The sequence below is a fragment of the Notechis scutatus genome, chromosome 2 (assembly GCF_049901735.1).
Source record: "Notechis scutatus isolate UNSWTSFEM ecotype Mainland chromosome 2, rNotScu1.2, whole genome shotgun sequence".
NCBI lineage: Eukaryota > Metazoa > Chordata > Lepidosauria > Squamata > Elapidae > Notechis > Notechis scutatus.
This window is the reverse complement of record NC_142010.1, coordinates 240,460,540-240,473,104: the sequence shown is the minus strand read 5'-3', so window position 1 is coordinate 240,473,104 and position 12,565 is coordinate 240,460,540. Positions and strand designations below refer to the sequence as shown.

Sequence of the window (12,565 nt, the reverse complement as noted above, 5' to 3'; positions counted from 1 at the left end):
ATCCACTCTTTTCAGAGATGGATGGTCCTAAATCAGCTTTTCATTTCAATAGGGTATAATTGTACATAAGCATCAGCCAGTCCAGGAGACTCTCAGCAGGATAGATTATTTGCAGACCTCCTGGCAGCTTTTCCATCCAGAAAGCTTGGTGCCTTATTCCTATTACAGTGAATGACTTTGAGAACTCAACACAATTTGCTGCAAAGGAAAAACATTCCCCATTTACAGGTGAATGATCTCAGCTTTTTTCAAAGTAAAAATACTTCTTTTTAAAAGTTTGAGTGCATTTCCAAAGATATGTCCTGACTAAGCCAGAATACCGGCTGATACAGGATATGTTACTTCATATAGAATGTCAGTTATTCAGCTCATAGCAAAATGTTGAATGGAAATCTAAAAAAAAAAAAAAAAAGCTATCAAAATTGTTAGCTTTAATTTTTAAGGGAGACTTAAAAGAATAAAATGTAATCACAACCATATTTAAACACACACACACACACACACACAATTTGGAAACTCAGTTTTGGTTGAGAGAAAAATCCATACTCACTGGCAAAACAAACAGATCCGAACATAATCCTGAAATAAATCAATATCGATTAAATACCTGCTGAGAGGGAAAAAAAAGAAGCCCTGGAAAGCTTCTGGGTTTTGATTTAAATCAAAGATAGGCAATTTTTGATGGCCAGGAACAATAGTTCTGAATCATAGTGGCATAGTGGTTAGCATGCAGTATTGCAGGCCGACTCTGTATTTCACTGCAAGGAGTTCAACCCTGACTGGCTCAAAGTTGACACCGCTTTTCATCCTTCTGAGGTTGGTAAAACGAGGACCCAGATTTTGGGGGCAATATCGGTACTCCTCAATTGATAACTCACAATTGAGCCCAAAATTTATGTTGTTAAGTAAGAAATTTGTTATCTGAATTTGCTCCATTTTACAACTTGTCTCATCTCATTTGTTGAGTGAATCACTGAAGTTCTTAAATTAGTAACATGGCTGTTAAGTGGGACTGGTTTCCCCATTGCTTGTCAGAAGGTCGCAAAAGGAGATCACACGACCCTGGGACATTGCAACCATCATAAATGTGAGTCAGTTGTCAATCATCCCGAATGTAAATCATGTGACCATGGGGATGCTGCAAAGGTCATAAAAGTGAAAAATGGTCATAAGTCACTTTTTTCAGTGCCGTTGTAAATTTTAATGGTCACTAAATGAACTGTTGTAAGTCGAGGCCTACTTGCATGCTGTCTCTGTAAACCACTAAGAGCAGAGGTGTCAAACTCAATTTCATTAAGGGCCTCATCAGGGTTGTGTTTGACCACGGGGGACCGTGGGGGTGTGGCCAGTTCAACGTCACTCGAGGCTCCGTTTTTGGCCACGACGGCCTCCTGCTGCCCTATGCCAGCAAAAAGGAGCCCAGGCAGGCTGTGTGTGGCCTCCCTGACCTCAGTTTTCACTGGCAGAGGCACCATAGGCCAGTCTTTTGCTGTTTGCAGGGTGCCCCCCCCCGGGCCAGATCTAAGCACCCCATGGGTCAGATCCAGCCCACAGGCCTTGTGTTTGACACCCCTGGCTTAGAGAGTACTGTAAAGCACTGTGAAGCGGTATATAGTGTCACGGCCCTATTAGAGACTGGTTTGGAGGAAGAGGAGGAGTTGGAACTGGGACCGTTGGACAGAGAAGGCACGCCAGTGGGGTGATGGAGGATGCTGTCCCTCAGGCATTGGGGAAGGACCCAATGAGAGATGCTTGCCTGCACAGACACAGAGGAGGATTGGTTGCTGACCGGCAGTGGTGCTGATAGGCAGCCAATCTCCTCTGATGGGCAACAGCTGTCTATTCCACTCAATCCAATGGCACGGAGAGTGGAACACAGGCAGTTGTTCCTTATCAGAGGAGATCAGCTGCCTATCAACACCACTCAGCAACTGATCCTCCTCTGTATAATGTGCAGGCTGGCAGCTCTCCATCTGGTTGACTACCTTCCCCAATGCTGAGGGACGACATCCTTCATCCTGGCATGGCTTCACTGTCAGACGGTCCCAGTTCCAACTCCCCCTCCTCCAAACTGGGCTCTGATGGGGCCATGACATATAAGTCTAAGTGCTATTGCTATTTAATATGGGAAATGGACAGAAGTAGCAGGCTGGACTTTCATGCACAGTGCATAACTATATTGCACCTCTGAACAGCACCAAAATATGATATTCCAAATATGACACACTTCTGGCCATGACACACTAAGCTCTGTCTTTACTGAACTCCAAGTCAAGCCAAACCCAAAAAAGACATGCAATGTCTGAAATCTCTTAATGCATGAGGTTTACACTATACAGGTAGTCCTCAACTTCCAACAGTTTATTTAATGACCGTTCGAAGTTACAACGGCACTGAAAAAAGTGACTTATGACCACTTTTCAGACTTGCAGCACTCCCATGGTCACATGATCAAAATTCAGGTGCTTGGCAACTGACTCACATTTATGACAGTTGCAGTGTCCCAGAGTCATGTGATCATCTTTTGTGACAAGCAAAGTCAATGGGGAGGCCAGATTCACTTAACAACTATGTTACTAATTTAACAACTGCAGCGATTCACTTAACAGTCGTGGTAAGAAAGGTCATAAAATGGGGCAAAACTCACTGAACAAATGTCTCACTTATCAACAGACCTTTTGGGCTCAATTGTGGTCATAAGTCGAGGACTACCTGTATTTATATTCATTATATAATAAATAATGTGTTATGACCCAGCTCGCCAAACACAACAAACCCTTTATAGTTGAAGCAATGATTCCTTTATTAGGAGCGCCAGCAGCTCCAGCAAAAAGTTTCTCTTTCACTGCAGGCTAACAAGTCTGCCCGGCAGGCAGATGAATAGTTGTCTGCCACATCTATTCGTCTCCATCCCCTGCCTTTTATCCCCAGAGTTAGGGTGGGGCTTCGCTAGCAGCGGTGGCTCTTCCTTCCCAAGGATCAGCCCACAGATTTCCACTGCTCTCCTCTCCTCTCCTTTCTGTGCATCAGGCACTGGCTGTTCCTCCTCTTACTCATCAGCCACCTTCAGACCTGGGGGCTGTTGACTCTCCATCTGAGGGCTGATGGAGGGCCAAGGCTCCACCTCTCTCTCTCTCTCTCTCTCTGCCAGCTCCATTCCCTCTCCCCACCCTCGAAGGTCTCAGGTTGCCTTGATGCTGACCCTGCCTCCTCCTCCTCATCATCTGATTTGGCTGCTGAGGGGGCCAGTGGCTGACAGGCCACAACATAATGTTCTGGCAATAATAATGAGGGGTTTGTTTTTAACTTGAAGCAATTCTTAGCTGAGGACATGCATCTGTAATTTGCAGAGGGAAAAGATAATTCTGTATATGTGTTTAAAAATTGTATGGCTTTATTCCATGCTTCATTGCTACAAAATCTCTAAATACTATTTCCAATTACAGAACAATCCTTTTGTTCTCTAGAGATATTACTTAGGCTCAAACATCATGTTAATTTCATTGAGTTACAAGTTATCACAAAATATAATGGAATAATAACAATCCAGCTATGAATGGAAGATTTTCTATTCAAACTTGCAACAATTGCTGTTTAGTAACACTAAACTTGTATGGCAATATGCTATTTGGTTTCAACATTAATACCCTAAGTTTACCTAACAATGCTAATCTTTATAGCATTAATTTAATTCTCACAGAATAGCAATAGTTTACTCATCTGGGTACAATTTGTACTTAAAACTAATTAATAGAACCAGTCTCAATGAAATCAAAGAACTTATTACAATGATTATTAAACAATAAATATTTCAGAACATTTAAAGTGTAAACTGGAATTATAAAAGCATTCATGTGAAAGTAACTGCTACAGAAATTAATTATAATTCCAAGGTTTAATCATTCTTGCAAGTTCATATCTCCTCCATTGCCCAGTATTTTCTTTTCTTGAAACTGAAGATATATTTTTGTATTGGCTATATATTTATTGTAGAAAATGAAACTTTTCCCATCGCATGGGACTTTTGAAAAAAAAAAAATCTGTGTACCTTTATTTTTTAGTCCTAACTTTTTTTAAAAAAATAGTTTCTTAAATGTTATCGTTGGAATTCTGAAACAAGTGATTTATCACAAACAGCAACAAATTGCATTGCACCATTTTTGATGCACCAATAAAAGTGGGCTCTGGAGTTGCATCAAAGCCCAGCAGGTGCATCTACAACCCATTTCCCATTATTATATCGTTCATGCAAATGCCACAATTTTTTAATTAAGTGATTAAACATCTCTAATATTACTGATATCTGTGCAGCAGTTTTTAAAGTTAAGTACCCTAGGCTTTGTTATTCCACTTCTTCGCTCTTACAAGGGGCAGTTTCTGTGAGGCAAAGAAAACATTTCTTAGATCCCATTAGATGACATCTCTTCAAGGACCTGAAGCACGGATGTCAAACTTGCCACATCACGTTGCTGTCATGTGACATTTTCCCCATTCATGGAGCTGGAGTGGGTGTGGCCAGCATCAGTGGTGAGGTTCAAATTTTTTTACTACCGGTTCTGTGGGCGTGGCTTGGTGGGCGTGGCAGGGGAAGGATGCTGTAAAATCTCCAGTCAGAGGTGGTATTTGCTGGTTCTCCAAACTACTCAAAAGTTCCGCTACCAGTTCTCCAGAACTGGTCAGAATCTGCTGAATACCACCTCTGGCCTGCATGTGATCCAGCCCACGGGCTGCCAGTTTGACACCCCTGATTCCGGAAGTATAGCTATTCTAGGCACATGGGTGGAGACAACTGGAGAAAAGCAGTCCTACAAATAATACTGAAGAATACTTGTTTCACAAATATATAAATGTACACTTATTATTACATTACTAAATGTTAAAATGAATAAAGGTCCTGGGTTCTGCCCTTAAAACAGATAAAGTCTTGTAAAGAAAATTACAAGGTGAAAGTTTTATTGGCACTGAAGAAAAATCTCCATGCATTCTCACATAGGTACAAATTCCATCAAAAGAATAATACATTATTTCAAGTAAATAGCTATTTTAAGATTGAAGACGCCTAATCAATAGTTCTTCTGCTGCAACACTAAAATTGCTACCTACCACATTGTTTCTAACTGGAACTCAGCCTAGAAAAGTTCTAAAGACATCTCAGATTTATCACAAAACAGTGCTGATTCTATTGCTGTGCTAAAGCATTGCCTTTCTTTAGATAGTAAATTGTCTTTATGAAGGGCCTCAGCTATCCGATAACAGAGCTTTTGCTTGATGAAGTAAAATCCACACCATTGCCTTGTCAATTAAGGCAGCATTCCCATATTATGTACGTCATTCTTACAGGCATAGGGCTGGTGTAAATTGCCTCCAGGATATATTAACATAATATTTGCTTGATTGATTCACTGCCATCAAAAAAATTCCCTTTGGGACTTCTACAATCCTGCTGAATTCTTTAAGGGCATCCACTGAAAGAATGTATTCATTACTACATTAATATATTTAATAACATTAGACTTAAGAATAGAAGTATAAACCCCTCTACATAAATGTTTTTATTTTTCAGTAAGTTTTTATGCTGTTAAAGCTCTACTAAATATTAGATTTTTAAGTTACTTAATGGATGCCATTTATTGCTAGAAAATATTCTGCGGTCAATGTAACAGATGTAGTCTGACCTCAAATCATTTGTACCCTATGATTATCATTAAGTCTTGTACCTTATGATTCTTGACGAATGTATCTTTTCTTTTTATGTACACTGAGAGCATATGCACCAAAGACAAATTCCTTGTGTGTCTAATCACACTTGGCCAGTAAAGAATTCTATTCTATTCTATTCTATTCTATTCTATTCTATTCTATTCTATTCTATTCTATTCTATTCTATCAATGTTTTATCACAGTCTAAGCAGGACTGAAGTACTCCGGCCTTAGAACAATAGTGTAAGAAAAACAGATATTCACATTTCCATATGCAAAGGCTGCTATTTCTCAATCTTGTAAGCCAGATGAAGTTAGCACAGCTAACTTTAAGGACGAACAATTGTATTCTTTATGAGCCTAGAATACCTACTCTAGTGTTTCTCCTGATGCATAGTCCAGATGCTTTTAATTATAACTACCAGAATTTCAGGCAGTGTAACACATCTAGATACTAAACAAGGCTGCTCCAAAACGCCTGGACATTCCTTTTAAAAAATAGTAACGGCAGTAAGCCATAAGTAAGTAAGCCATCTTGTATCTTCAATACACATATCTAAAGCTAATAAATAGCATTCAACTGTTTCCTCAGTTAAACCCAGCCTGGCATTTTGAAGAGGGGTTGGAACGGCAACCTCCAGAATTAGAATACATATGTACAGACCATGAATATGCAAAGTTACCATATAATGAATTAAAACATTGGTTTATATAGCTCAGTCATGGTAGACTTTTGGACAAGTCTGTAGACAGCTGGTAATTTTGGGCCAGTCATTTTCCCTCAGCCCCAGAACTAAGGCAGCAATGGCAAACATTCAGAAAAATGTTTCCAGGAAAACTGTAGGGCCATGTAGTCACTAGGAGTCAAGACTGACTCAATGGCACCAAACACACAACCAAAATCCCAACTCCCAAAAACAAAGTAGATGTCAAATAAAGGTGTTCATTTCTACATTCTCAAGGATACCACCTATCTTGAAACTCTCTGACAAAAATAATATAAGAGCTTCATATAAGAATTGTTTTCTTTTGTTATAGGTCTCATACTACCTGGGGAATATTTAGATTGCATTTACTACCTTCTCACAATAATAGATAATAGTACAGGAAGTTAGCTTTCCCTCAAGTCCACTTTCAACATTTTATCTGGAAATATATCAAGGTGCCTGTTACATTCTTCAGTTGCATCTGAGCTAAAATTAGGCTGCAATTTTTCAGATGTCACTTGTCCTTGGAAAATCACTATCAGTTAAATATAGAGAGGGAAAAGAACTTTCTTTTGAGATATTGTTCATAAGACCTGAGGTGTCAGTTGAGAAGGAGGAGGGGAATCAAAACTCAAGATGGCAGCTTCAAAAACTCAATGATAGCCATCCTGATTTTAATGTGCAGAGACTAGCTTCAACTGGGTGATCAAGACCATTATTTTGATTTTTAAAATTTACCATAGATCACCTTCATTAGACATATAGTTATAGCCACTTTGTGATCAATTTCTCATATTTTCTAGAATAGTGGAACTACAGAAATCACAATCTAAAAGTAAGTCCCTGGTATTTGCAAGGACTTTTGGTTCCAGTTATAACACAAAACTCATGTTGATGAATTTAGACAGTTTGATCATCAGGATTGGGGCCTTTTGTGGAAGGAACATAAGCACAGACAAGGTCAACCAGGTGTGAACTGCTCAGACTGTGATTGACTGGCTAACATTTACACAAATTAGGGACAAAGCATTTATGTGTAATCTCACACAAACACCAAATAATAATTCAAATTATTTGCTGCCATCTAGTAGTTGTCCCAATTCTTGTATTCTAGATTAGGTATCTGTTTTGCTTTCAACAGAACAATATAGAAATCAACATGCTAGTCTCCCTTCTTGATTAGGAGCTTATACTGTACTACCTTGCTATGTAATACTATTCTTAATATAGCAGAATTATAATTCTACCACCATATTTTGTAGCATTGTAATACAATGACATATTTATTGTTATACTCTGTCTTATTGGCTGAATCACAATTCTTTACATTTATCAGTGTTTTAAGAAAATATGAATGTACTTGCTCTTTTGTGCTAAAACTAGAGTTTCAAGTTTTGTAATTGCAAAGCTATATGGATAGTAGAAAGAAAGAAGGATGAGTGGAAATTTTCCACAGGAATGAGTGGAAATTTTCTACAGGAATGAGGCAAGTTATAATCTATAAATTAATATACAATCCAGCTGGTATCAGTATTCATATTTGCTAAAATGCTGGCTCCAATTTTATATGTAACCAAACAAGTATTTGTGCACAACCCATTGGTATTAGCAAGGCTGGAAGGACCCAAGTATTGCAGATCTGCAATAAATACTAAGGAAGGAGGAATTGAAGTGAGCTATAGTATTAGGAATCAAAACATTCAGCTTCTACAAATATTGACTATGGAAAAAGGAAGCAAGAAAGGAACCAGCTGACAGAACCCTGGATAGATGTTGTGGGCTGACCGGAATCCTAAATACAAGCACTGCAGTATAATTATTGCAGACTCTTTGTATTGTTTTTATCATTATGATTTATCAAACAGTCAGTACATGTTTAAACTGATTTGGTATTTTGTCCACAGTCCACTTACTCAGTTTTTCCAAAGAATCTGGGATAGGCAGATGTTGTTGCTTAAAAGCAATAAAGCTACTGCCACAAGATGTAAGCTGCTCCAAGTGGATCTGCCTTTTGCAATTGACTGATGGTGATTTTGTCAATACTAATGGCGTTTGAATGATGTTCCAGATGTTTTGAGATTCAGGGCACCTATTAATATTGGTACTATATTTGCCTTCTTTTTCCACAGCTGTACTACTTCTCTTTGTATTTTGAGATTTTCTCTCCGTTTCTTTCTCTTCTCCAGATAGTACAATATTCACTATTCTGATTTTTTTCTTCTTATCAACAATTGTTAAGTCTGGGGCATTTTGTGGCAAGTGCTTGTCTATTAGCCCACCTTTCTGTAAAACTGTACTCAAGGCAGATTCCTCATAAATAAGAACATAAATATGAATGAAATCAATGATAAATTGTTAAAATAGAATGAGTGTAAAAGGCTATACACATGGCGACATTTAATAAAAAATATTCCCTCTATCGTAACATTCGAAAGTCATTTAATCCTTAAAGTATGTCAGACAAGATTGTGATCATAAGAAAAGAGAAAAGCAAAGAATATTGTACTTTGTATAGATGCACAAATTGTACCCGAATATTTATATAAAATAGCACTTCCCTATAAAACCTATTACAATTATTTGAAAACCAAATATTGCATTACTTATTGTAGTACCACCCTCTCATTACTTTTATGAAAAACTTTATTTCACATTTTTATATCTGAATTAGGTCTTAAAAATTTTATAATTAGTGTAATGGGTTTCAAATTAGTCTAGATGGAAACTATTAATTAAATTCCATTATCTAGAAGGAAAGCACAAAAATGACATTACACAGAGTTATAGCAACTGATCCAGGCAAATTTTCTGCAAGGCAGGCAGAAAATCATCCACAAGAGGTCTCTCTTTTATGCAATCTGTTCTTAGAGGTACTGTACTACGCCATCACTTGACACTTTCAAGAAGAGATTGGACTGCCATTTGTCAGAAATGGTGTAGGGTCTCCTGCTTGGGTGGGGGGTTGGACTAGATGACCTACAAGGTCCCTTCCAACTCTGATTATCTGTTATCTGTTATCTGTAGAAAGAAGGGAAAGATTGGATAAATAAGCAAGTTCTTTTTCCTTAAGCTTATAACTTAACATCTCTCTAAGGAAGGGCTGAAATCAGCATGTCTTTTGTAGATTCTATAGCTCTCTCTCTCTCTCTCTTGGCAGTTGATTGATTCTGAAAATGAAATACTTTGCTGAGCCAGAAGTATTCTCTTAGCAGCTTAAGTTAAAACTAAAATCCAAATACCATTTGAAATAAAAACAAATAACACTAAAAGCATCAATTGTAGTAAGAACATCCTTAGGGATCCAAGTAATCACATTAGTAATCACATCAGAATACAAATCACATCAGTATGTTCAAGTCCAGTTAAGCAATTGAAATATTAAAAGTTTTGCACCCAGAAGTGCAAAAGAAAAGTGGGCAAAAGAAAAGCACTCCATATTGAAGACATCAACTAGAAACCTTTAATAAATTCAGTGGGTGGGTTCACATGCATTCACTGTTGTGTTTTTCAATAGGTTAACGGTTAAACAATTTGAAAGAAAGTTTTTAAAACTCTGCTCCCCACTATCTGCAGCATAATTATTTCAGCAATACTTCCCTACTGCGTTGCTGCAGCTTTGGCATGATTCTGAACTTTCCTTCCTTGAACGATCAGAAATTAATCTACTAGCTAATCCAGGATATCATAGTTGTAATAATAGTATTTAGGCAGGTGTAATGGAAAGGTACTGGAGGTAATAATTACTATTCATATGAATAATCACACTCAGTATGGAGTAAATGTTAAGCAGGAAAGATATTCTTCCCATTAATTGGGAAGAGTGAGGCAATGTGTTTCTGGAATATCTGTCTCTTGGACTCACTGGCTCTTTCACTGATCACAACAAAATAGATACAGGGAGAAATAAAGGTGGAAAACAGCTGCCAATTGTTTCTATTTCTCTCTGTCTGTTGGTGAACATTTTAATCCTTTTCAGTCATTCTAGCATCTTGAGAAAATTATTCAAAATGATCTAGAGCAAAGTATTATTGAAATACACGCCTACTTTTGACCTAATCCTTCTGGGTTGCAAAAAATCTGGACAACTGCTAGATGGCAGAAATACATTTTCTTTATCTCTTTGTTGTTATTTAGCAATATAGCAAATATGCCACTAGGTATATTTACTGTAGATTTGTATAGCCCAGATGTAGTAACCCAAAGTCCTTCTTAGTTGCTCTTTAAGGCCAAAGCCAGCACTTGGTCTAAATAATAGAGATTAAATGGCAATAATGCAGATATTGAGGATTGGTTTAGGGGTGAGCTGCTACAGGTTCGGTTTGGGTGATCTGGTAGCTAATTTTATCATTTTTAATAATCGGTTCTGTGAACTGGTAAATCCCAACCCTGGCTGGCCCTGCCCACCCCATCCCTCCCAGGAGTCTTCACGTGGCCCATTTTGGATGCTATGTAAGTACAGGGCCCGTGTGGAGGCTCAGGGAAGGCAAAACTGGGGTCTCCGGGAGTCTCCAGAAGGCTGGAAATAAGCCCAGAGGATCTCCAGAGCCTGGGAGGCCATTTTTACCCTCCTGGAGGCTTGAGGAAAGCCCCCAGAGCCTGGGGGGGCGAAAACAGCCCCCCTACCATGGTGCAGGAGGCTGACTAGGCCAGACCTACCATAGCCACGCCCACTCAGCAACTGGGCAGACAACCGGTTGCAAACCTTTTTGAAGCCCACCCCTGGATTGGTGCTACAATTCCTTAAGTGAATTCTAATTACTTATATTATCTAGCATTAACCAAAACCAAAGACTACTTAACAATTTCAAAGGCTTAACTCAGTATTACCTAATTATTACTATTTTGAGTTTGGTTTAATGTCCAAGAGCAGGACAGTCTTAAATGGGTCAGAAGTGAGACTAGTACCTTATACAAACTCCATGGCCCACTCAAACATGGTGTGGGTGGGCAGATTGGAAGATGGGAGAGGCTAGTTTATCCTGAAACAGTCTCAGAGCTGTCCAGAACTAAACTAACTTCTCCCCAGGTATCTGAATTATGCAAACAGAGAAGGAGTTAATGGAGGGTTAATACTCTGTCCTGGTGTCATTCCTGTGTAGAGAATGAAGCTGGTGAGACAGGAAGCAAAAATTCCAGGCTAGAAAGAATCATTAGATTAAAATAAATAAAGTGCCTCCCAAAGCTATCTGTTAATTAAGAAAGTATTATTAATTAAATATCTGTCAATTAAGAAAGATAGGAAGAAACAGCCTAGAGTTTAAAGCCTGGGGCATAGATCTACACAGAGGGATTAACTTCTGTGTATGATAATGGGCCATTTTTCATGCCTTCTTCTTTGCACTTAGAAACTAATCTAGTCAAGTCATAACCGAGAACATGCTGCAAAGAAAGCCAATTTCTGAAGATGAAACTACAGCTAAGATTTCCAGCCAAGCACTGTGTGAAACCTTACATCTGTGTCTCTGCTCTATCAGAACATGGGCTTTATGTCTTAACTTCAGGGAAAGGCAAAGAGTGGCAACTCTGCAAGGAAAACATAAGTCATTCTTTTAACTGGATTAAAAGAAAACAATAGAAATTAAAACATTAAATGTAATAGTTATTTTATATATTTCCTCATCAATTTGGTGAAAGTGTGTATCACAGAGAATGGGCTCATAATATTATAGAAAGGCATAACTAAGTAAGTTGGATTTATGGTACAACACACAAAGCAAAAACCAAATAATTCACACAATGTATAAATCCATCCAACCTTCTATTTGTTACAGGGAAAGCATCTGCAGGATCAAAGGATTTAATCAGCATGATGATAATAGGGTTGTGATGTGTGGTGTTCATTTTGTATAATATATGAGAGTGACATGCATTATGAGGAAGGATTGGTTCACAGAAATCTATGCTATAAGGAAAAATTAAGATGTATCAAAAGTTGCTTCCTAAAAATGTAGATATCTTTGTAGAAAAATGTTGGGTACATTTATATGTGTTCTAAGCAATATCCTGCAGAAGTAAGCTTGAGTAATTATATAAATGGAGGTAAGAATGTTTTTTAATCATGTTTATCTTAAGATTACTTACATCTGTGCTGATTATATTATGCCTAATAAGTACTAGATACTCTTATTCAACCATCCCATCATTTATAGTAATGATTA

The 12,565-nt window shown here is 38.1% G+C and overlaps 1 protein-coding gene across 6 annotated transcripts in view; it reads right to left on the bottom strand.

The window, feature by feature from the left end:
• The window catches only part of PDE4D (phosphodiesterase 4D), a 700,504-nt gene that overhangs the window by 188,673 nt on the left and 499,266 nt on the right, over positions 1–12,565 (bottom strand). The window lies entirely within an intron of this gene.